We start from the raw sequence: 25,382 nt of genomic DNA on the forward strand, positions 1-25,382 counted from the left end.
GTACCTAGGCAGAGTGCATCAGAAGCAGCCAATGTGGTGCCATCTAGAAGCTGCTGGAATACAACTCCCATCAGTCTCAGTCAACATGGCCAATGGCGATGGATTTTGTAGCCCAATTATTGTTGGAGGGCACAACATTGGCTACCCTGCTGTACATGGCCCTGAAAGACCTCAGATTCCCTTCTTTTCAGGAATCTCGATATTAACTGCCTGTTTCCTGCTTACTTTACTAGGACAGGGCATGGGACTTTGTTCATATGTGGGGGAGGGGGTGGCAGTGGAGGGGATTATGGGTCATTTGGCTATCTAGTTCATCAGATCAGGGATCAGAAGCAGGGGTACTCTTCTTCCTCACACGTATGCATATTTCAGATATTTTCAATGGAGTCTGCTAAAGATTGGTGAATATTGGGCATAACCCCTTTGTTAAGGTAAGAAAATATACACAATAAATATTTCAAGCAGATGTTCTAAAAGCCCATGTGTCTGGGTACACACCAAGAAAGGCAGGGATTTTCTAAATCTGTATCATCATTGCTTCAATGCCTTATGATACATGATACTTGAAATCATTTTTGCACAGAGAAACTTCCACTGTACTGAGCTACTCCCTAGGAATTCCTCTCTAGAACCCTGCGCACTATTTTCATCTACCAGACACAGGACGATGCTGTGATGGTTTGATTAGATGTAATAAACTATTATCTTATTCTTGACACAACTTAACATGAAGATATGCAACTTAGATGACTAACGCAATGCATTATTGAACAGCCCAAATTAAAATGGAATACAATTAGAGATGCCATCCATCCAGATGATGGATGTTCTTTGCCTTCCTGTTTTGTAAACATTATGCCAATGTTCTCTCTGTATGTTTGCCTCTTCTTCCCTTTCAAATATTTTGTTATGCTGTAGGTTGGATCCTAATGCCACCCTTTTGCTTGCAGAAGAGCTTTGGATTCAGTAGAGGCATCTGCTAATGGAAAAGGAGGGTCAGGGAAGGCAGGTCTGAATTTCTTCAGACAGGAACTCACCCACTCTCAGAAAGTATCTACTAGTTTTAAGGGGAATTATTTAAAACAAGACACTATATGCAAAGCCTGTGATTTTGTTTGTTTGTTGTTTGCTTCAAAATTATTAGTTTTAATTCCTAAGCAAGTCAACATAACTTTAAACTATTACTGGAAAACCAAACACATTCCCTTGGGGGAGTTAGTAAAACTCGTGTTTAGCAACATGGGGTCACATCCAATTAAGTTCAACTTCAATGGACACCCACTGAAATTAAAGGACCTACGTTGGTCATGTCAAATTAATTTCAATGGGTCTACTCTGATACTGGATACAAATCATAAGTTGCTATTCATGGAATTAAGTAAGGAAGACCAAATACAAATTGGAGCTGTATTTGCAAAACTAGGACAGTAACGAGTGGTAGAGAACATGCTTCACATGCAAAATGTTCCCGGTTCAATCCCTGTAGTCTCAATGTAAAGCTGGCAAAGACTCCAGTCTGGAACCCTGGAGAGCCACTGCCAGTCAGTGTCAACAATACTGAGCAAGATTCACCAACCGTCTGACTTGGTATAAGGCAGCTTCTTATATTCCTATGACCCTATGTTCCTAATTTAGAGGAGCTTGCTAATCAGCTTTTCTGATATCACCTGAAAACTGGGTGCAGAAACCTAGGAAAACAACTGTGTTAAGAAACATAAACCCAAACAGTATTGAAATACCTTAAAGGAAATGTGCCAACTTTAAGTTTATACATTTTCTATTCTTTCTTCCAAGGAGAAAATAAAATAAAGTTATCAGTATAAAAGCAGTGTCTGTGAAGAATATGACAGTACAGAAAATAAAATAATTATTTTAAATTCCATTGCATTCATCATTAAGATCACTTAGATATGCAGAGACATATCACGGGAGGAGGAAATGGGACAGAGTTCCTTGGTCTACAAGAGAACAAATCAAAACACAACAAAAAAATCAAAAGGGAATATCATATTTGCAAGGGCTATCTACTCAGATATCTTCCAGGGCATTGCTGGAGCCAATATCCTAATGAAAAACAAGCAAACCAGCCGTAAAGCATTGTAGGAAGTTGGACCTAATTCTTCCATTATTACATGATATAAAAATAAACAGTTCTTTTTTAAAGAAGAAAGAACTGAGCAATTGCATATTAAAAATACTAAAATGTAGCCACCATCTGTTACCTTGTAAGTCAGCTTTCATTAAGGCCATCACCTCTTCATGAGCCACCACAGGGAGCTATCATTACCATTAGCTATGATTAATGAGAATGTTGCCAATTGCAATTATTCCACCCAAAAGCTTAGGGATATTTTGGCAGTATCACATAGCCTAACTACAACCTCCATTCTCCTAATAACCTCATTAAAACCACTGTTTCAATTAAGATTATGGCTGCAATCCTGAAACCACTTATGAGCAGTTTCAGTGGCTTAAACAAGGAATGATTCAGCACGATACGAAAGTATTTTGCTAAGCAAAAGAAATTTCTCTCATCAGATCTCAGGTATTTTACAGTGGTTTCAGTCTAACTGGCTTCATTCAGTTACACATGTTTAAGTCCCACTGCAAGCGAATGGTAGTGAGTTTACATAACTGGCTGAACTTCGGTGAATATTCATAAGTCACTTTCAAACAACCATTTTGTTCCTGGTAGTTCCACCACCTTCAGAGGTTCAGCTGTGTATGTGTGACCTGGGACAGGGGATTCCCTGTAAAAGCAGAGGTGTGTCTGGCATCTTCATTGGACAGCTTATGTCTGACGAAGGGCAAATAGTAATAAAAACAAGCAAGAGGAGTGAATATCATTGCCATGTATCTACACTACTTTATCCCTTTTGGGAGTAAATGCAACATTGCTGCTGGCATTTATCTGTCTCAAAAGACAATTGAGTATGCTTCTGGGGATGAAGGCAAACTGCATAGTGACCTATCTGGCACACAAGGAAGTCCTGGGCTGCCTATATGACAAGACCCCCCGCTCTCGGCCTCGCCAGCGTGGTCCAAAGGAAAGCAGAGCAATACATTTGGCACCAGCTTGGCTGCAGGAGTTAGGAGGTGTACAAGGAGCCATCCAATCAACTTAGGGACTGCACTCCAGATCTTTGTAGGGTTTACTCCTTAGTCTTTTCTTCTCCTGAAGATGTCCCACCAGGTAGTGGGTATGGATTCTTCCTCAGAGAAAGTCAGATTTGCCCTAGCGTGAATGAGTTTGTGCACACCACCAGGCCAATCAGAAGTTGAGATTAAAAAAAAAAAATCCAGACCATGTAAAAACTGTTCTGTTGTTTTACACTCAGTACCACAAAACCATCTGGGCAAGTTTATGAAAATTTCCTCAAAGAGATTTTTCAGATGCCTAGCTTGTCACCAGACCCATAAGGCAAAATTTGAAGTGAGCATTTTTCCTCAGGCAAAACATCTGAGAAATTTTGAGGAAAGACAAAAAAGTTTTTCAGACAACTAACCCATTTTTCAGTGGGGAGAGCAATACCTACTTTTAATAGCAGGAACATGCCCCTTAGATTTATTTTTAATTATCAGTAATGTCCAAGTTATGGAGGGGGGGGAGAATCCTTGTATTAGTAACAGTCAAGATCTAAATGAAAAGTGGATCTAATCAACTAAAGATGTCCTATTCTGCTATTGTGACAAGATTAAAATATTGACCTCTGGCCATTGTATAGTAACTGTAGGATTGAATCCAAGTAATCATCCTGAACTACAGCATTATAATTTGAACAAGAGATTAAAACAGAAAATGTAACCCATACATCTCCTGAAATAACAGCTGTCAAACTACAAAACTGTCTACTGTATCCATGCGTCAGAATGCTTTCCAAGGAGCTCTGATACTTAAAATGCATTTGATTTATATTAGATGCCATTTGAAGGCTCCAGCACACTTCCTCCCACATTTAATCCCCAGGAGTCACAGCCTAAAAAAAAATGCCATTTGGAACATCCATTATAATCCATTTTAATAGTTCGTCCTAAGGACCATAATCTATTTCCCTTTACATAAGCATCAGCTATAAAGCCTTGGACAATATACAAACATGCTCTTGATGGTGAGAACAGAATACACAACACACACACACTAATAATAATACATTATGATACCTTCTAAGGTGTTACGGGGAAATGTACCCGCTTAAGTGATTCTGAGAGCACCCTTAAATTCAGAATTGGCTTCCACATTTTATGCTTTTTATACAAAACACCAAAACAGGTATTGACATTTCTTGTGGCTTTCTCTGAAAATAGATTGCACTCATTTATTGCATCCACAGCACATGAAGTAAAGTATTACTTTCTTAAACTGATAATCTATTTCCAAGAACTTTCTTATTATTGTGGATGGGAATGCAGCCAATGAGGACAGGATGCACATAAGAGGATACTCAATGTAAATGCTACCCCCTGTTTTGCTTTGCCTATAATTATCTGTAATGAAAATACATGCCAATCATATGGCATTGTGATATACCGTACTAAGCTCCTGGGCATTGTTTATAAATGTTCACATGCTCACACTTGCAAATTTCTTTCTCTACTCTGAAGAGCTTGTTGCTAAACATTAAGTTAACAGCACTGGTAGAAACAGTGCCTTCACCTGTAGATTCTTCACCTAGGATTATCCCTTTGTATGTACCAATACAGCACCAAAGTTTAGAATTGGGGCAAAATGTTGATGCACACCAACATTTCAGAAAACACTGAGTCTAAACCCTGCTCCAATTTTTTGCTTGATTTCTTATAGGCTCATCCCACCACCAGCATGACCATTTAAAAAATTGTTTGCATATATGCAATTTTTTAAAACTATTATATATACAGTGGTACCTTGGTTTACGAACTTAATCCATTCCGGAAGTCCATTCTTAAACCAAAGCATTCTTAAACCAAGGCGTGCTTTCCCATAGCAGCGGGGGACTCAATTTACAAATGGAACACACTCAACATTTTCTTATTCCACGGCAAAGTTCACAAACCAAAACACCTACTTCCGGGTTTGCAGCATTCTCAATCCAGTTGTTCATAAACTAAGCTGCTTTTAAACCAAGGTACCACTGTATGTAACTCTTTTGTATATGTTATTATATTATAAATAACTTTGGGATGCCTCTTGGAAGTGATTCATAAATAATAAAATAAAAATCAATAATATCTACTCAGAAGTAAGCCCCACTAAGGACAATGGTGCTTATGCCCATGTAAGCATAGAATCGTAGAACTGTAGAGTCGGAAGGGACCCTGAGGATCATCTAATCCGACCCCCTGGAATACAGGAATATGCATATGGGGATCAAATCTTGGCATTATCAGCACCATGCTTTAACCAATTGAGCTATGGTAGATGTATAGGACTGCAGTCTTAATCTATTATTAGTCCAAAAAGTTTTCAAAAAAACCTAGTTACAAGCTCAGGGAAACACCATCACAATGACCAAGAGCATGAAATATGAAAAACAAAGGGGAATTAAAGGTCTGTTTTTTCTGCAGTGAATGCATCAAAAACATTTCAAAGGTCACAAATTAAATGGATTCCAACTATGTTGTTTTTATTTTTGGCTTTTCAACTACAAGTCTATAGCAGGTAAGCCATGTAAAAACATTTAGTTCAGACAGTGTGTGTGTGTGTGTGTGTGTGTGTGTGTGTGTGTGTGTGTTACAATTCCTGAAAAACAGCAACAAATTCTGGCTTAAACAAAAAATAAATCTCACCACTAAATCCTCGTATGTGTAACTTCATAACACTGTTTGGATATACTTCGTGCTTTGCCACTTACAGTCTGTGTGCTTACCACTTCAGACCCTGCTCTGAACAATTAACAGCACCGCATATCTACACCAAAAGGTGTCTTAAGTGTATAAGATCCTAACAAACCCATAAACCCATATATAATATAATTACTATTTCCATCACACTAGATCCTCCCTTATAATATTTCAAAATATTCCCCACATCAAAACTCATAAGCATTCTTTCCTAATCAAATAAGGAATTGGGGTTCACGCAGTCATATGCGCCCACTGCTTTTGAAGTTCAGAGGTGAGCGCTGCTTCTTAGCCAAACCAGTACCATCCCCACAGAAAAGCAAGGCATGATGAGGCTGGGTAGAACCTCAAGATTTGCAGAATTAAAAGCAAAATATATCCCTAAGTGGGGAACCCAAAAATAGTTAAGTGAAGATTGAATGTGCTCATTGGTTACATAAACCATAGTTTATGTAAAGGAGAAAATTGTAAGGTGGAAACTGAAAGGCAACAATATGCAGAAATTACGGCCTGTGAAATTAGAGCTTAAAATAGGAGACTGGGGGGTGGGGGGTTGGAATTAAGCAATACAACTGAGATATGATGGTTGAATTTGCAGCATCTCCTGCCCTAGCCACAGGCTAACTTCTTAAATAATGAACCACTAAAGCGACTAGAATTGGGGGAAAGAAAATATAGAGCTGGCTGTTTTCAGTTTACTAATAGCAACTCGCTATTGAACTTCATCAATCTCATTTAGTGGCTTCATAGTGAAGGGGGAAGGACAAGACAGACTAGACTGTTGAACAAACACAGAAGTGCTAAACAATCACCCATCACTATCCTTAATCAGAAACAATTTCCCACCATTCCAAATGTTACGGACTTCTTAAATCTGGATGTAACAAAATAGTGTGTGGAATAATGACTGACAGCAGGGGAGTGTGATGGAACGGTTGGTGGAATTGGAATGAATGACAGGTGGGGAAAGTCAGTCAAGAAACTCAGAAGAGGCATGCAAGGAAGAGCTGGAGATCCAAAATTCAGTAAAGAGATTGTTAAAAGGCGTCAATGGGCTAGGAGTGGAGAAAAGTAAAGAGTGAGAGGGAACAAAGACAGTGAGCCCATAGGCAGAGGAAAGTCATGCATGCTAGGTTAGGACATTAAAACTATTATTTGTTATTCTTTAATAATTGTTACTTCTTTTGGCTGCTATTTCCATAAGAAAATATGTTTACTGGTTTTGTAATTCATGAATGTGTCCTGCTCTAGGGGATTCTAAGTCAGCAGATCTCACCACATGTGCTGGATTTGAATTACGTAACCAAGTAAATAAAATGAGAGTCTTACTGCTCACTGTAACTCAGTAGATGGCGGTAGCTGGGCTTTTATGGGATATTAAAGGAAATTTGGACTCAGTGGACCAGCTGAGTGACGTCTGGGAGACTGGGCTTTGTAGGGGACCCCTAGAACCACCAGAAGAATGTTGAGCCAAAATAAGAATGCTGATAAAACATCTCCCCTGTGACACATGCTGGTGCCAATAACAGAGGCGCAGCTAGCTGCTCTGGCACCCGGATCGGCACACATACTGTGCATCCGGGGGCGGGGCTAGCTGCCCGGGGGGTAGGGCAAGCATCCTGGGGGGCAAGGGCGATGTCACCCCCCCTCAGGGATGACACCCGGGGTGGGCCGCACCCACCGCACCTCCTTCCTCCCCCAGTGGCTAATAAACAAACTGGCTATCAGAATTCCCTAGTGCCTAGTTTGTTATCAGTAAAGTTTGAGTGTATAGACAGTGTTTCTCAGACTGGTTGGTTGTCAGTGGCTGTTTGCTTTCTTGAGAACTAATGGCAGGTACCAAAACGGACAATTAGCAAAAGCAGCTATTAAAAAACGACTCCCAACATAAGAGAATTCTCATTTTTTTAAATGAAATGTGCAAGTGAAGTGCTCAGCAAACTGTGGACAACATTTGTTAACTTATAAAGCAAGGCTATTAATTAGATGATGATGAAGATGGTAAAGTGCTGAAACCATGGCAAATGTTGCTCATCTTTACTGCTCATTAATCAAAATCAGTGTTTTAACTGTCAACAGCCCCCATAGCATCTTCCTAATGACTATACTGTTGGGCTACATATCCTGCTGTTTATCTGTAGCCAAAATAACACTCAAAATCCATCACTACTCGCAGATATGCCGTCAACATTCGTGACATAGCTTGAGGGTGAAAAGAGTGGGGTGGAGGGGGAGAGGAAGCAAGCAAGAAAACTCTTCAAGTAGATGAGTGATAAAATCCCAGTATTATGCTTCAGATGCTTATGCAAATAGTGCCGGGAAATTTTAAGAAATTGTTTTAAAGAGAGCAATGACCCCCTAAGAAAGATCATAGCACACACAGCTATGCCAGGCTGCTCCGTAACACAGTATGAGACTTTCAAAAACAAATCCAGACAATAGGGTTGCCAGCATAGAGCACGCTACGAAGTAGAGAGAACGCTGTTTTACATTATTACATACCTTCTGCTTATTGTTTTTAGTTAGCATGAACAGCGGGTCTTCTTGACCTTACCCAGCAAAAGCACCAGTTGCTTAATACATTTTCTAAGTTAATAATGCAGAAAACAAGGAAGCATGAGATGTAAATAAATTATAGAAAACTGGGAGGTGAACATGTAAGGTACTGTCAATCAAAGCACATAAAATGTGCCTTGAGTGCCACAAGCAGACACAGATAATTGGCACTGACTATATCTATAAATCCCTTTGTGCATCAGCAGGGGGCTGGGGAAGACTATAATCTTCAAAACGATCCTGAAAAACAAGTTGGTTTTGCAACAACGATGTCAGCCAATACTGTCCTGGGGAAGGACAACATCCAATTCACTCTCTGTCAATCTTTTCTTCTGTGGTGCAGTGCACAAACCTCAGACTGTATGGAAGAAATATGTTCATGGTCATTGTGCTTAAAGGAATATCTCTTCAGTTTAACAAGTCTGATATAGGAAATGGCGGCCTTGAAAAATCCATGACAACACAGGAGAATCTCAGATGGACAGAGATGGGGAGGTCTGGTAATTGACATATGGACCTCTGCCACTTGGGGGCAGGGCATCAGCTGTCACTGCTTTTATTTTATTTTAAAATTGGAAATAGTTTATTCTAAAAACTAGCTCTAATTGTTTAAATGGAAACTGTAATGTCACAAATTTAAAACACTATTTTTGTGACAGCAGAACATGAGAAAAAAAGCTAACTTTCTAAGCAGTATTACATTTAAGTGCTACATTTAAGTGCCCATCTTTTCCATCTAGTCCAGGCATAAGCAAACTCCAGATGTTTTGGGACTACAACTCCCATCATCCCATCATCTAGGGATGATGGGAGCTGTAGTCCCAAAACATCTGGGGAGCCGAGTCTGCCTATGTTTGATCTAGTCAAAAGAAAGGAAATTTATATATGGACACTGACAGGAATTGAGCGAGGTTAATAAGCAGGTTCCCCAAGACTCCAAGAAGCATTTGGAGAACTTCAAAAAGCAAAGACATCCTGACACAGGAACAATTTGGATAAGTGAAAATGGCCTCCAAATTTAGTCTAGGAGAGGATTGAGTCTACTGCTTCCTTCAATAACATTAAATAACACCAAACTATTTTTATTGGGGCTCCTGGCTGCACCCAAAATTAATGGATGGGGGGGCATTTTGTTGAATATTCTCGGGGGGGGGGCGGGGACTGAATTTATCCAACAACAAGAGGAGCTTGAAAACAGGAAATTATTTTCTAAGAAATGTCAGTTCCCCCCTACAATATAACAGTCACATGGACACTGGGTCACAAATAAAAGTATTTGGGAGTCCTCAACTAATCTTTGCTCAAACATCAGAGGATAACACAGTCTTTGTGCATAAAGGAGCAAGGATTTATAGACCAGGACTGTGATGCTTTAGAAAAGCTGCAGAAGTCAAAGCACACCTGTCAAAGCAATTGAGCAATGCGCTGTGTAGGACTCCCCAGGGACCCCAACCATTCCAAGGGATGCTCTGTATAGCAGTTTGCCAGGCAGCATTCATAATTGCAGCCCCAGGGGGACCATGTGGCCTCATGCAGCCGAGAGGCAGGCATTGAGGCATTCTGAAATTTCTGATGTCTCTTCAAGGTAGTCAATAGTCCCAAGGATATTATGGGAAACAGCTGGTCTCACAAGATGCTTTCTAAAAAATATTGTGTAGCCCTAAAGGGACAGCTTGAAATGAAGCTGCCTATAAATCCCCAATGGGTATCTATGGAATAGGCTGGCGCCTAGCAAAGGGAAACAATTATTTCCAGGAAACTCAGCACTTAGAGATAAGTCTCCAGAAGAAAACTCTTAGCCTTAAATCTATGCCATTTCACACATTACCCAGAGGCAAAACCAAGTTTACTTAATATACTCTCAAAAGAGAGCTGTAGCCAATGCCGGTCATCACATGAGGGCATCTGTATTGTTGCCAGGCTTAGCCATATGTCTAATCACACAGAGTCACAGAATCATAGAATTGTAGAGTTGGAAGGGACCCTGTGGATCATGTCACAGGGGATGTTGCACTGTATATTATCACCATGATCATTTCACTTTATTCACTTAAATTATTGGAGGGGAATTAGTTGAAAGCCACTGATTCCCAATATGGATTTAATCAGAAGTCTGTCTGTCTGTCTACTTACTTACTTACTTACTTACTTACTGGACAAAAAAATGGCAGTCAGCAAGTAAAATCGCTTTGTTGCTTGAAGCACCAAGTGCATTGTTATGGAATGGCATAATGGTTAGTTACAGCAATGCACAGGCTCCCCAAACCTGTATAGCCTGAACCAACAAGTGGAAGGAACTCTTCTGTCTGTGGAAGGGCAATTCTGGATTCAGCTACTAGAATCTGGTTTGCACATGTGAAATCTGCAGCCTGGTCAGTCTGCAGCTACATGGGTGCACGGTGCTGCATGATGCCTGCCAAGAATGCTTCAGAGACAGCATTCAGAAGGCACAGCATTTACTTTTGCCCCACCTTCAGACTACTTTGAAGAAACATCCCCGATACAAAGAGTGTTAGACCTTTTATTTAAAACAACAACATTCTTCCAGCAAATGAGATTTGTAGAGCTTTCTATTCTGGAGGCACTTTTTTTTCCTTTCAGAAAATGAATTCACGTTGGCAACATGCATAATAAAATACATAATTTAAATCACCCCACTTATGGTGGACGAAAGCATTACTATTGCTGGGTACATCCACACAATGGAATGGATGCTACCTGGATGTTTAAAAATGCACCTCAATCTGTAATTTATTAAATGGGGGAGGGATGATATACAAATTTCAAGCATAAATTTAGTTTAACTTAAATGCTGAAAGCCAAATTCAGCTCTGCAGCCAGCACTAAAGACCTAATCTGTCCCATGTCCCTTCTCTTTGGCTCACCCCATATTAGTCTTGTAGAAACAGACAGCGCAGACACAAACAGAGACTCTTCTTTTCCTATCACTCAGTCCCATTCTGGAGATACTTAAGGCACTGAAATAGCAAACATATTTGGAAAGAGGCTGTTGTTGTTCTTGTCTTGCAGGAACATGTCTAGTCCTTTTTAGAATTCATTTGGACAGGAAAATAAGAAGAGGTAAAGCTGTACATTCCCCCCACCCCACCCCAAAAACAACTTCTCTCACATTTTATAAACATCTTTCACAGCATGTTCAAGTAAAGCCACTTTAATAAACACAGCAGATAATATTGCTTATGGGCAACTTTTTTCATACTTTAGAAAGCCTTGAAAATTTATGACATTTGTCACAACATATCCCCATATATAGTGTTTCTCAAGCACTAGTTCTTCTTTCTTTTTAAAGGAGATTGAAGCAATATTTGAGAAGCTTACAGAGTGATAGAATAGCAATGAAAGGATTTCAGTGCTAATAGAACCGGCAAGATGGTGAATTAAAATGAACATCACCACTTTATCTCTGTTAATATTATGTGACTGTTACTCGTGGTGCTATACTCATCTATCTGTCAATATTTCCATAATTTTCAGTAGTTTAAAAATGGGCATCAGGTATGCTTTCACTGAAGCTGAGAAAGTTCAGTTTAGAGCATTTTTAGCAATGTTACAAGACCAGCATGACATTTAAGTTATATAATATTGTGGGAGCAAGAGATGAAAAATACCCATATTACTAGCAACTGAAGCTTATTTTAACTCCATTTGTCCATTATTCATTATAGATGAGCTATAAAGTTGATTTTCCTCTTTAAATTTACAGTGAAAATTGTAGTAAATAAATTTTAAAAAGGTCTGCTAGATTATTCTGAAGAGAGTAAACATGTTTCTCTCTAAAGGTGAAGTCTTTACATATTAGATGGTTATGCTGGAAAAACTATAGATACAGGACACAGATTCTCATAGTAATACTAAATACTAAATTTTTGTAACACTTTAGAATGTTCAAAGTGCATCACATACATAATTATATTTTCTTAACTTTAGCCCTGTAAGGTAGATCAGTGTTATCTACCCCCAGATTTCAAATGGGTGTGCACTAAGAAATAGTGGCTCAATAGGTTTGTGGCAGGGGCAAAGATTTAAATCAGGGACATCCCTGAACCAAAACAAACAAACAAACAAATTTCTTTCCAGTAGCACCTTAAAGACCAACTAAGTTAGTTCTTGGTATGAGCTTTCGTGTGCATGCACACTTGTATCTGAAGAAGTGTGCATGCACACGAAAGCTCATACCAAGAACTAACTTAGTTGGTCTTTAAGGTGCTACTGGAAAGAAATTTGTTTGTTTGTTTGTTTTGAGTATGGCAGACCAACACGGCTACCTTTCTATCCCTGAACCAGAGAAGGACAAATCACCAGTAGCCTCCACCCAATTTTCTGTGGTTCCAAAGTTCCAAAGGAGCCCCCTATACCTCATCTCACATTGTTCAAGAGAGGCCCCTAATACACCAGGGAAGGTTTTAGCAATGCAGGGGTCTGTAGGGGAAAGAGGGTTGGGGAAGCTTTTCTTATGCTCACTTATCTTAGGGTCCTAGCCACTGCAAACAGACTTATAGACTGAAATAACAGAGGAAAACTAGCAAAGGCTATTTCATCAGCAGTAGCTAGTATTGGGTGAGTCTGTGAGAACCAGGAACAGAGCTTCCAGCATTAGCATAGTTCTGATAAGTTGCAATAGCCTATTCTATATTTTAGAAAGCAGTTAATTTGTCTGTGTGCCTGTTCTCTATGCATTCAGACACCTCTTGAGATATCACTGCCCAAGTTGGTGTGATGGTTCCTACGCTGGAGGAGCTGTCCTTGCTCACCTGTCAAATTTGGCCTGCAGGATGTGAGGGAGATAAGGATCAAGCTCTTGGGCCTGATCTAGTTCACCACTCCTAATCTGCAGTCCTACCTGGAATACAGATCTATTAAAGGAATCGTAAGTTCAACAGATATGTGGGCTGGGGCACTACATTTTGGGTAATTTAAAATGGGATGCAACCACTGCCAATGGGAGCTCAGCTGGATCCAATTCAAAACTGAGTTTTAATTGTTGTAGCCCACTATTATAAGTGGCACTGCCTCTCACTTTTTAAAAGCATCCAGGTGAGGAGGGTAGTGAATTGTGGTATGGGCAGATCAGGCCTTCCTGGCAACTGCCCCCCTTGGCTAGTGCTTAACTTGATCAACTGCAGGCGCCAGGCTTGATTTCATTTGTTCTCCATGCTTCCCACAATTGACTTGAAGCACTTTCAATTTTGTTCCTATGCTCAGGATTAGACCTGCTTATATGTAGCGTTAAAAGCAGTGTCAGGTATCTTTGCTCTTGGAATAACCGAGAACACAGATATGTGCCTGACACAGCAAAAATTAACATGTTCATTATGTGGGTCTCTTAGAAAATGTGGCATCTGAAATTACCTTCACTTAATATCCCAGCTTGCCCCAAAGGCTCTATTCACTTCCAGCATCTGCATTTAATTTTTTTTAGCATTATACAAGTAGTTTATTTACTAATTATCTTCTATACAGAGAGAAAGGGCCTTCTGTTTTCAGAGTCTTCTATTAGTCTCACCTGATTTGAGGATTCAGAACTTCCACTGAATCCAGTACTGATATGGGAGTTCAAAGCATCAGAATCTGGCTTCTTACTTGAACTGAAATGTGAATACAAAGTGCAGCTTTCACCAGTGGCTTGTGTGTGCATGTTGAGATGAGGCAGTTGTTTAAAAAAATGTTTTGTTTATTAATTATGCTGCTTTTTAAATGGGTGGCTATATTCAAGTGGGAAAGGATGACAAAAAAAACTATAGCACATTAAATACTGACACAAAGAAATGGAAACAAACATTTCTCGGTTCTTATTGCTTTTTAATTAGTGCCTATGGGAAGATAGACTGCTATACCAATGCCATTTATACTGATACTGTCCTGAAACATTGATGTGCAAAATCACTCTCATACCTCCCACTGTCTTCCATAGCCCCAGAGCAGACATAAATAAATAACTAATGGGAAGAGCTAGAAAACAGAATCAGTCATTTCTGTTTCGCCTTCGTTTAGACACACAAAGAAGGAAGAAAGGGAGAGAGACTGAGGGTGCACTGAAGGAGTGATGAGACAAAAGTACCAGATGGATTCTCTCTAATGGCTGATTTATCAAACAGTTATTTCATTATTTGGGACATAGTTCATTGGATTAGGTTAGGTATATTCAACAGCATGAGGCATCTAGATCCACAGTGAGCTTTTGTTGATACAGTGGCTTTTTTTCCCTTTTCTTACAAGCTTCTAGCCCTCATGGTTGCAAAGATAGATTTCAAAATGTGACAGTATCAGCCATACAAAGGCACACCACTCAACTGTCCTAAATTAAGCAGCACGTCACGGATTCAATGAAACCGCCCTGCTTCTCCGCCATAGGTTCTGCTGCCGTTGTGGCCAACCTCTGCCACTGCCTTATTCCTGGGAGCGGGTGCAGCGCATCCAGAAGCACACTTCTGGAAGAAGGCACACCACTTCTGGTGGCTGTGGCAAGAGCGAGAAGGCTGTGAGAAGGCCGAAGCCTAACCGCCTCCGCCGAGGAAGGTAAGGCTGTGGTGGGAGGGGGCAGCTGTGGCACGAATATCAGGCAGGTGGCGAGAGAAAGAAGGCACTGATTGGGCAGGGTGGGTGGGAGAAACAGCGCTTGACGCTGTTACAAAACATGATATCTGAGTAACTAGTAATCAGTGGTCCTGCTGGAACATTTTCTTATATAACCGGTAGTCAGCCTGCTTGTCGCTTACTACCCTTTCCCTTGCTAACCTTAATTGAATATAATATCACAAAATGGACAAAGATTCAAGGCATGGGATGCTGACTAGCGATGCACCTGCTGGACATGAGGGCCTGCATGTAGCTGGCAAGAAATGGGGTGGGGGTGGGGCACAGAATGAAAAGGGGAGCTGAGGACCAGAGTGATCTCATAGAGGGTAGAAGAAGGGTGGGTGTGTTTTTGGAGGGGGAAAGGGCTTCAGTGACTAATTACTGGACATAACTAGTTAGAATGATTTTGGAAGCAGGTCCTCAATTATTGCATAGTATGTTAGAAGTATTTATTTGCTGATAACCTTCAAATCCTTTAGAAAGGTGACAGTAAAAGTCCTGATATTTTATTAATATAATGTGTTGTCATGCTGCCTTAAGTATAGAAAGTTGCATGAAGTCTGTTTAGTTGGAAGGCAAATCATTTACTTGGGTCAGAAGCCACCCAATGCTCAACACAAGTGGTCATCTAGGCAATTCAGATGCAGCAGATTCAGGGATGACTTTAGCACGGTCAGCTCTTGGCAGTAGAGGACAGCATATGCTGTGAATACAGCACACTTATTCTTGGGGGAGAAGAACAGATAGCACAGAAGCAACTTTTAACAGATGCACGCTGGTGAGGAATAATTTACCACTTCTCTGAATGTTATTTAGTAGTTCACCTCTCACTCCCAAGGTTGCAAAGCACTGCTGGCAACAACAAGTGAAAGCTGAAGTACGACATTTGATGAGCGTAATATAATCTGCATCATTTGATGAGCACAATAGAATCTGCCACTTGTTCTCCACCAGAGGAAAAAACAAACTTTTTTTAAAAAAAACACCAAGTAAACCCAGACAGGTGACAAATTCTACAACCAATAAGCTAGAAACTATTTTTTGGGGAACTTCTTTGCTGGTGTTTATTTTGATTGAGTTATTCAGGTTCCATCATGGTTCCTGAAATGAGCATGGTGCACCAACAAAGATTACTTAAGAAAGAATGGACTTTTTTTCTTGGCTGTAAAAAAATAAAAATTAAATCAAGTTCTGCATCAAAGAAGTATCCATCCTTCACTCACATATGCAGCCCATCTGAAGGAAGACATACATGTACCAGGAATCTGAAATACTCAAAGACTCTCCAAGGAAAATCTGGGTAAGGGAAGTAACAAGTAGAAAGACAGTGTAAAACCTGGGGAGCCTCCTGACATAGTGAGGAGGGGAAGGCTATTCCTGACCGCAGAAGGAAAAGCAGCTTCCTCTAGGAGAGTCTATATATGTAAAGTTGGACAACAGGTAGAAACAATTAATCAAGCTGCATCAATAGCTTCAGTTGAACAGCAGAAACAAGTTGATTTGTTCATGTGTAGGCAGCACATTTGCCTACTACTTGAAACATCAGGCTGTAATACATATTTTTGAAGAAATATTGCTCACAATTATACACCTCTGCTTAGTTTTTCAAGCTGCTGTTTGGTATGAGAACAGTGGAGAGAATTTACTCATGAGTAAACTGTATAGACTCCCTTTGCTCCTTGTTGCTATCGCTTGCCCCAGAATTATTCCTATATGTAGTCTGTGCATATGCAGGCTGAAACTATGCAAAGAGGAGCACAGGGATAAAGAGTTAGAAGTAACACATTCAAATAACAAGAGATCAAGGGAGTAAATGCTACAAATGCACCATCAAAAGTTGGGAATAATTTATGTTTATTCTACTGCTAAAAGGCATCATTAAACAGAATGCCTGTTCCTTCTGCTCCTTAGTTCCATTCTTAGACCCCAGATAAGCAGGTGCTCTTTGACAGAAACAAATGTGTATTACACATAGGTGAAGATTCTGTAGAGTGGTTAATTTGCTGTTGAGAACTGCCCTTGGATCAAAGTCAGATATTCTTGTAAATTATATGTTTTACTGAAAACAATTTCACAGGTTTCATTATTAATACATGGAAGAAAACCAATTGATCCTATTGTTACATGGAAAGCTTGTTTAGCTACATCTCAACATGTTAGTTCTTTCACACTTTAAAACATTTTGATTATTTCTTAACCCCATCAAGATTAATTTAGACTACCTGGAGATAAAGCACTTGTGAAACAGAGTGGAAAATGAAAATACTCTCCAATTCCCAAGTCTCTTTTTGGGCTGTATTATATTTACTTATTTACTTCTTTCCCATTCTACCACTAGGTTTGGCAACCATATGGTCAGATGGAGGGAGGCGGGGGAGAGAGAGAGACTGTGACTAAGTGAGAGACTTGCAGCCTCAACAATCTGCACTTGAAAATGAGCAAATCCATATGGGCTTTGTTTTTAGGTCAAACTCAGTCATCATAACACTCCGTATATTTTTGTACAAGATGTTCATTTGGAAGATAAAGTTGTTCATTCTTGAAGCTCAACTATGGTGACAGCATTGAAGCAACCGCAATTTCAGTTTTAAACCCTGCAAAACAAACTGAACCCTCCCAGATATAGCCATACACACATAGAGGGAAAGAGAGAGAGTGCTAAGAAGTGTCTCTTCATTTTTTGTAACATACACCTGTGCATATATCAAGCTTTAACCTTCGCTATATGGGAATCCCTTGCAAACAATTACAGTGCCTGAAGACAGGTTGTGTATCCACAGCTGGAATGAATGCTGGGAGGAACGCAGAGAGAAAAAACACCATGGTGCACTTGTAGCAGAAAAACTGGGTGCCTTCATCTGACCTACCAGCAATGTCTCTTCCATATTGGTCTCCATAGCCTCAACAGGCACTGTAACTCTTTAACAGTTTGACTTTACTCCCAAAGATGAACTCTTCCATAGTCTCCCAAATCAGATGGGTGCCCACAAATATCAAGGTTTCTAGCCTGAAGACACAAAAATGGACAAAAGCTACCACAAATGTCACTTTTTCCTGTCACTATGTCACTAACTTCAATGCAAGAAGGGCAAGGAGGAGGGAAAGGTTATAAGTTGTTTTCAGAATTGTGGCCTTAAGTTTTAATTTATTAAATAAAGTTGATGCTAACATACCTGATAATACGTGGGAAAGTATTCTATTCTATACCCAGGGACTGAAAAAGTCAAGAACCAGTTTTTTGGTTCTTTGCTGTTTCGAGATACAGCAACACACAAAAAAACTGCTTGGAGCCTTGGCCATTTCTGCACATAACTGAAGCAATTCTTTTCATGGATTCCTTTTAATTAGCTTGACTGTACAAACAGGGTACAACAGGTCTACATTGCTGTAACACCAACTGAGCATTTGTGAATGCTTGTGAGAAACTATCATGAGGTCAAAAGTTACAAGCAAATTCAAGGTAAGAGAAAAACTCACCTATTTCAAGGGCTTTCACTGAAGCGGCTTTCATTTATTTATTGCTAGTTTTTCTAGCCCAAACAGCTCATTTTGTGCCTAATTGCGAGAAGCGCGCCGTCTGGAGCAGGGGACGAATCATGTTAAATGAGACACTGAACAACAGTATTAGGATGAAATAGGCCACAGCTTTACTGATTATAGATGTAAACCAGTTTTGGCGAAAGCACTGGGTATGTATCCGAGATCAACCAACCCGCCTGCTGATTGACAATGGATGGTCAACACTAGACAAAAGGTCGTCCCCACCAACATACATTGAATGTGATGCTCCCTCCAGGGCCATCTCTCCAAGGGGGTGCTATGGCCCATCTGTCCCCACATGGGCTTCTGGACAACAATACCCCTTCCTAGACCCCTTTAACTGGATACCCAGATGTTAAGATCCAGAACCAATGTCTCAACCACCAATTGCGACCGTTGCTATAAGGTAGGTGAAAACCTACAGGCAGGCCAATTAGTGTGGAGGGAATATGGTCCTGAATATAGTGACTGAGTATTCCATAGCAATGTCCATGCATGTTGCAACCCTCTCACTCCAGGGCAGAATGACTGGTGGTAGGAAATCCAGCTTGAAGAAGGGCCGGAGGCTGGGCACCATTCCCTTTTATAGGGAGGAGGTGCAGCTGGCTTCTGCCAGGTCTCCACCTGTGCCTGTCCTCTCAGGCTCAATATGATTGGCCCCTGGTAAGGGCCCTTGGTGTGTCATATTCATACAACTGGAACAGAAGCTCAACGTTCCCTTCTGAGTATGTGAACAGCAAGCGCCCCCATGGCCCCCAATAGTGGTGGCACAGTGTGCACATTCTATATCACTCAGCTCAGTGCTGCAATACATAAATAGCCAAAAGCTGGACCATGAGAATCAGGTTAAAGTTTAACATAAGTCATTTGGGCATCACTGCAACCTCAGGCTCCACTCCTGACCTTGGTGTGTTCATTAGGATACCTAATGACAGGCCCCTTGAGTCTTTGCCATTATTCCCTTCCCAACCTATACACACATATCACTTCTATGTGCATAACAACATCTGTAAAATTTTAAAGCATATAGGCTGCTAGAAAATAAAAATAATGAATTGCAGGTTATTTACTACAACAAATTGTAAAAACTGGCAAGTTACAGCTGAATAAGAAAGATGATTATGAAATTAATTTGGGAAATAAAGTTAATAACTAATACAAGATTATATTGGAGATGATTCTACCCAGAATGGCGAATGATACAGGAATGAGGTTCATAATTCCAAAGCCAGAATCATGGCAAGTGCTTTACAGGTACTATGACTGAAAGATAACCCTATGAATCACTCTGAGTGGCTCTAATGGCTTCTGGTTTGACCTGCATTTGTATTAGTTCCCCCCTCCCAATGTCTTTGGAGAACCTCTGTCCTAAGCATATGTATTCATTCATTAACTTACATAACCAAAAGGTTTAAAAGTTCTAAGTTTAATTTGTCTGGACCCACACTTTGTCCCATACAAACTTATTAAATCAGCCCCAGGTGAAACTGTGAGCTCTAGTTTGATATCAATACCTCTGTGTGGGTGAAGCTTCTAAAAGAGGATTTTAAAATGAAACATGATTCATCCCTTCCAAACAACTATGCCATGTAATTTACTGGGTTTTTCCATCTCAGGCTAGATTGTCCCTCAGGCCCTGACAATCATCAAGCAAAACAACCTTTCAAAAACCTCTCAAAATGACTGGCTATTTGCCTAAGGCCAGCAACACATGACAACAGAGGTGCTCATATGCTTTTGCATTGATTAACTGGAATTAATGCAAACTGCTCTTTAAGTAAACAGTGTGCTTATTTTTAATTTTAGCCCCACTGTTACTTAAAACATAGACCACCTCCTGTTCTATAATGCAATTACATTCATAATTAAAATGCTGGTTCCCCTTTTCCCCATTACATAATAGATTTTCAGTGTCCAGAACCATCTAGGGAATATTGCCAATGAAACATCAATCTGTCTTTACTTTAATGAAGCAAACAAATTAGGCGATTAGTTTGCCCAGGGACATATGAACCTCAGCAGCAACTGTCATAAGTAAACTTTCGAAAGAAACAACTTTGGCAGTATTCAGACTTGGGTTATTAAGCAGAGATATGCACAAGGCTCACTTTCAGATGACTCACAGGCCATCTGACTGGGAGGGGCATCAGCTCTCTTCTATACCAGCCTGAGGATGAAGATCTTTCTTTAGATTCTGGGGGTGACTCCTTCATAGTATCTTCAGGTGATCCAGAGGCTTGCATAAGAACGCAATCAAAGTCCTGCTGGATCAGACCAAAGATTCAACTAGCCTAGCATCCTGTTCTCACAGTGGCCAACAAAATGTCTATGGAAAGTGTGCAAGCAGGACCAGAGTGCAACAGCACTCTCCACATTTCTTATTCCCTGTAACTGGTATTCCTGCTGCCTCCCATAGTAGAGGTAGAGCACAACCATCAAGACTAGTTGCCATTCACAACCTTATCCTTCTTTGGTGAAACTTCATGTACGCTCTCCTCTCTGAGGTTGTCCACAGTTATTTAAACCCATTTCCTCTGTGAGCCCTTCAGCTGGCTCATGAGCTGCCTGGTGCTGCCTTGTGGGTAAGCCTCTCATTGGTATCCCGGAATGGCTTCTGAAGGAAACAGGAAAGGAGAGGCCATGGTGTTGACTGCATCTATCATAAAGAGGCAGACAGCCTCCAAATGGCTCATGATATGGTCAACCCTGACAAGTCCCTACAATCAGAGAAGTGAAACTCAGCTTAGCATGGAGAGTAAATGATGGGGAAAGCACAATATGCTACTTTTCTGTATGTTAAAGGTAGCCACTAAAGGCACGAGTCTAGTAACCCTAGACTCCAGCAGAAGATGGTGGCTGTAGATTTTTGGCTGGCGTTTTGAGCACTCAACACACTAACTTACAGTAAATCAATACAAGTGCTACTTATTTCCTCCCTCAGAATAGAACGAAGTATTCTTTTAGAAGTTAACTATCAGTGAAACTGGCGAGCTTTGGAACTATGATCTTAAACATTGGTAGCACGCTCTTCAGACAGTCATGAGAAAAAGGAAACACATCATTGTTCTTGGCTGTGCATTTATTTAAAAAATATTTTATTTATATAGCCAGTCATCTGGATCCAAAATGTTATTTGCTTCTGGAAAAATTATTCTGCAAGTAAATTAGCTACTTTAATTTTTCTCCTCTTCCATTTTGACAGTTCTCACCTAGCATAGAGAAACTTGCTCCAAGCTCCTTCCAATAAAGGTTTGCTTCACAGTATGTTATGATCAGGTGAAATACTAAATGCATTTTTCTCCCCTCTCTTTTTGCCTGAAAGAACTGGTATTTGTCCAAATTTTGAAACATTTTTAAGTATATAATTTTGTTCACACCCAAGTGTTACACTCAGCTGCCTCATATGATAAATCATTCATAGGACTTGCTCACCCAACTCACTTAATGAATTACAAGCAAAAATGTACAACTCTTGCTTAAAAAAATGATTTCCCTTCTGAGTAATTTTTGAATGGTTTACTCTGCAAGATTTATTGTACATAAAAAGTGCTTCATTTACATTTTAAGAGCCATGTGTTTTGAGTGTATAGATAAATAGGCAGGCCTTTGTGGTGCTAGTTTACTCAGAAGCAACTTTCACTGAGTTCACCTGGACTAAAATTGTTGCATTCTAGTCATAACTTGGTTGTGTGAATTCATAATTTTTGGTTTCTACAAACTGAATAAAGACACCATTACTGTGGTCCTCATAACCACTCAACAAATGTAAACTTCACTTAAGCAGAAACACTTTAGAGACTGTGGTGGAATCTACACACATATAAAAAACACTGTGAAAATGCTTTTCTAAAAAATGAATTTGCCATAGCTCACCATCGCCATCTAGTGTCACATTTGTATATTACACTTTACAACACATTTAAAACGTTCTATTTGCAGCTGTATAGCTGAGTCCTGTGTTTTACTGCAGCTTTTAAGATGAAGAGGAACAGTAACAGACAGTAGCAATGCACTGAGGGCACGCAGGTGTTCTTGGTGGCTTTCCACTACTGAGGAAGAGCTCTCTGACCTTAGAAACAAACTAAGTCATTGTTAATTTTTGTATTACATTTTCTGGAAGGAGAGCACGTCTGGTATACTGCCTCCAACAGTGGGTAGAACATAGCCATTGTGACTAGTAGCCACTGATAGTCTTATCCTCCATGAATTTGTTTAGTTCCCTTTTAAAGCCATCCACGTTGGCAATCAGTGCATCTTGCAGTAGCAATTTCAACTGCTTAACTATGTGCTATGTGAACAAATTGTTCCTTTTGTATGTTCCAAAATCTCCTGGACTTAACTGTCCAGGGGTCCTTTACTTTTTTTTTTTTTTAACATAGGATGGTACTAAGTTCTAGACTTATGAGAGAGAAAGACTGAGAGAATCTACACCATGCATTGACTGGAACTGTGAATTAATCAGTTACTTCCTCAAGTTGTTACAGTGGTACCTCAGGTTACAGATACTTCAGGTTACAAACTTCGCTAACCCAGAAATAGTACCTCGGGTTAAGAACTTTGCTTCAGGATGAGAACAGAAATCGTGCTCTGGTGGCGCGGCGGCAGTGGGAGGCCCCATTAACTAAAGTGTTACCTCAGGTTAAGAACAGTTTCAGGTTAAGAACGGACCTCCAGAACGAATTAAGGTAAGTTCTTAACCCAAGGTACCACTGTACTTACAAAGTTATTACTTCCGATCTTGGGGGGGGGGTAAAAGGAGAGAGCAAGTGTCTTGGAGGACTCGCTCTCCTCTCAAACCCGTTACTTGTTATTACTGCAGCTGCCCTGTTACTCTCTCAAAACTTCCATCACTCTTGGCTTGCCACCATAGTCCTGCAGGTTCCCTCCAGGAACATAAAAACACAAGAAGAGTCCTGCTGATAAAAGTCCAAAGGCCTATCTAATCCATGTTCCTGTTTCCCACAGTGGCTAATCAAATCCCTATGCCCCTCCCCACAATTAGTTTGATAACCTAGGTCTGCATCTTTACCAACAGGCTTTACAAACAAAATATCTTGCTCTGCAGCACCCAGGATTTCTTGTCCAACATTCTTCCGTTTTCATTTTACATTTAACCCTTGCTGTTATATCATATGCAAAACAACTTGTCAATGCTGCTCACACAGGCACACTTATGCCTGAGAAGACTTTAGTCTATTCCTACTGATGCTCGTCACACTTTAATGGTAGTGACAGGCAAGTCAGCTTTTCCCAATCTGTGTGTTTATGGCGTTGCAATTCGTAGTGTTATATAGAAACAAATCAGTGTGTGTTGTTGAAAAGGAAGTGTGAAAAGTCTATAAGCACAGGCTAAGTCATGTTGAGGAGCAGCTTAAATGATCGTTTTCTATCAAGTTGATGAAAGATGTGAAAACTTTCAAATCTGAAACAAATAAGCTTCTCTGGTTTAATTCCTTCCCTCACCCCAAATCTCTTAAACCATATTGGTGCTGTATTTGAGTTAAGAAAAACTATTTGGCTAAACAATCATGCTGCTAGCTAGCAATTGTTTTGGCGCAATTATGACTCCAAAGGGCACAACCCTATAAAATCAAGACAACATATCAACACAAATAGAAGATTCTAGCCCTATCACAAATATCTGTTGCAGTTTAACAAGCACACATTACATCGAACTATCTGTTATATTTGTTGGTGGCAAGGATATGCATGTCTGTTGCATTACAATATATGTAAAAAAAATGTATATTTCTGCACCAGTGGGAGGCAAAATGGAAGAAAGACGATAAACCAGTTGCAGAAGAATGGAAAATATCAGATGGAAATTTGAACGAATGTCAGAATGGATTTAGGCACTGCTATATGTAGCACTGGGAGCCTAGGGCTTGCCGATCAGAAGGTCGGTTTGAATCCCCATGACAGGGTTAGCTCCCATTGCTCGGCCCCTGCTCCTGCCAACCTAGCAGTTCGAAAGCAAGTCAAAGTGCAAGTAGATAAATAGGTACCGCTCTGGCGGGAAGGTAAACGGCGTTTCCGTGCACTGCTCTGGTTTCGCCAGAAGTGGCTTAGTCATGGGGCCACATGACCCGGAAGCTGTACGCCGGCTCCCTCAGCCGATAAAGCGAGATGAGCACTGCAACCCCAGAGTCATTTGCGACTGGACCTAATGGTCAGGGGTCCCTTTACCTTTATATGTAGCACTTGGTAGGAACTTATTCAACCTGCCGTCTCTAATTTGGAACTGAACACACAACTGACCTAATGGCTACGTCAACCTATTTTTTTCCTATTTGACTGCTTCCCACACACACACCCCATCTCTCTTGCCAGATGAAGAGTTTTAGAAAACTCAATAGTTTGCCACACTTTTGTGACATTTTGGTTGATCCTAAAAAGGTATTACCCAACTGTAGATTGTTGAGGGGTTTTTTTAAACTTATGAAACAACATGTATGCCTCTGCTTTTTACACACCAGCGTTGTGACTAGTACAATGCTCAACTGCCTTTAGATCACAACCTCCCACCCACCTGCAAGTCAGGTATAGATTTACAACTGCATGGCTTGGAAAAGAGCATATGAGCAGCTTTAGGAGTTCTACCTAGCATGAACACACAATTCAGTCAAGCTTTGCAGGGAAATTTTCAATTTTGCAAATTATGCTTTGCATTGAGTTTTATGGTGTTGAATTTTTTTAAAGAGTTTAATCCTTTTTTAAGTTTATCAAGCCACCCAATCTTAAACAACTCCTCACCCACAATAATACAAAAACCAGACTTAAAATGGACACTGGTACCAGAGCCTGCAATAAACCCAGATGCCAGCTTTGCTGCCACATACACCTGGACAACACCATTAGTGGCCCCATCA

At 40.3% G+C, this 25,382-nt stretch overlaps 1 protein-coding gene and 1 long non-coding RNA gene across 5 annotated transcripts in view; one reads left to right on the forward strand and one right to left on the reverse strand.

Annotated features, from left to right (window-relative positions):
* Window positions 1–18,336, forward strand: part of LOC310759091 — an 84,108-nt gene extending 65,772 nt beyond the window's left edge. The window contains exon 3 of the long non-coding RNA XR_014546208.1: window positions 18,322–18,336. This is a non-coding gene — a long non-coding RNA (uncharacterized lncRNA). The remainder of the gene's footprint in view (window positions 1–18,321) is intronic.
* The window catches only part of PRKN (parkin RBR E3 ubiquitin protein ligase), a 610,775-nt gene that overhangs the window by 365,609 nt on the left and 219,784 nt on the right, over window positions 1–25,382 (reverse strand). The window lies entirely within an intron of this gene.

Source organism: Podarcis filfolensis (genome assembly GCF_964270895.1).
Source record: "Podarcis filfolensis genome assembly, chromosome: 3".
Classification (NCBI taxonomy): domain Eukaryota; kingdom Metazoa; phylum Chordata; class Lepidosauria; order Squamata; family Lacertidae; genus Podarcis; species Podarcis filfolensis.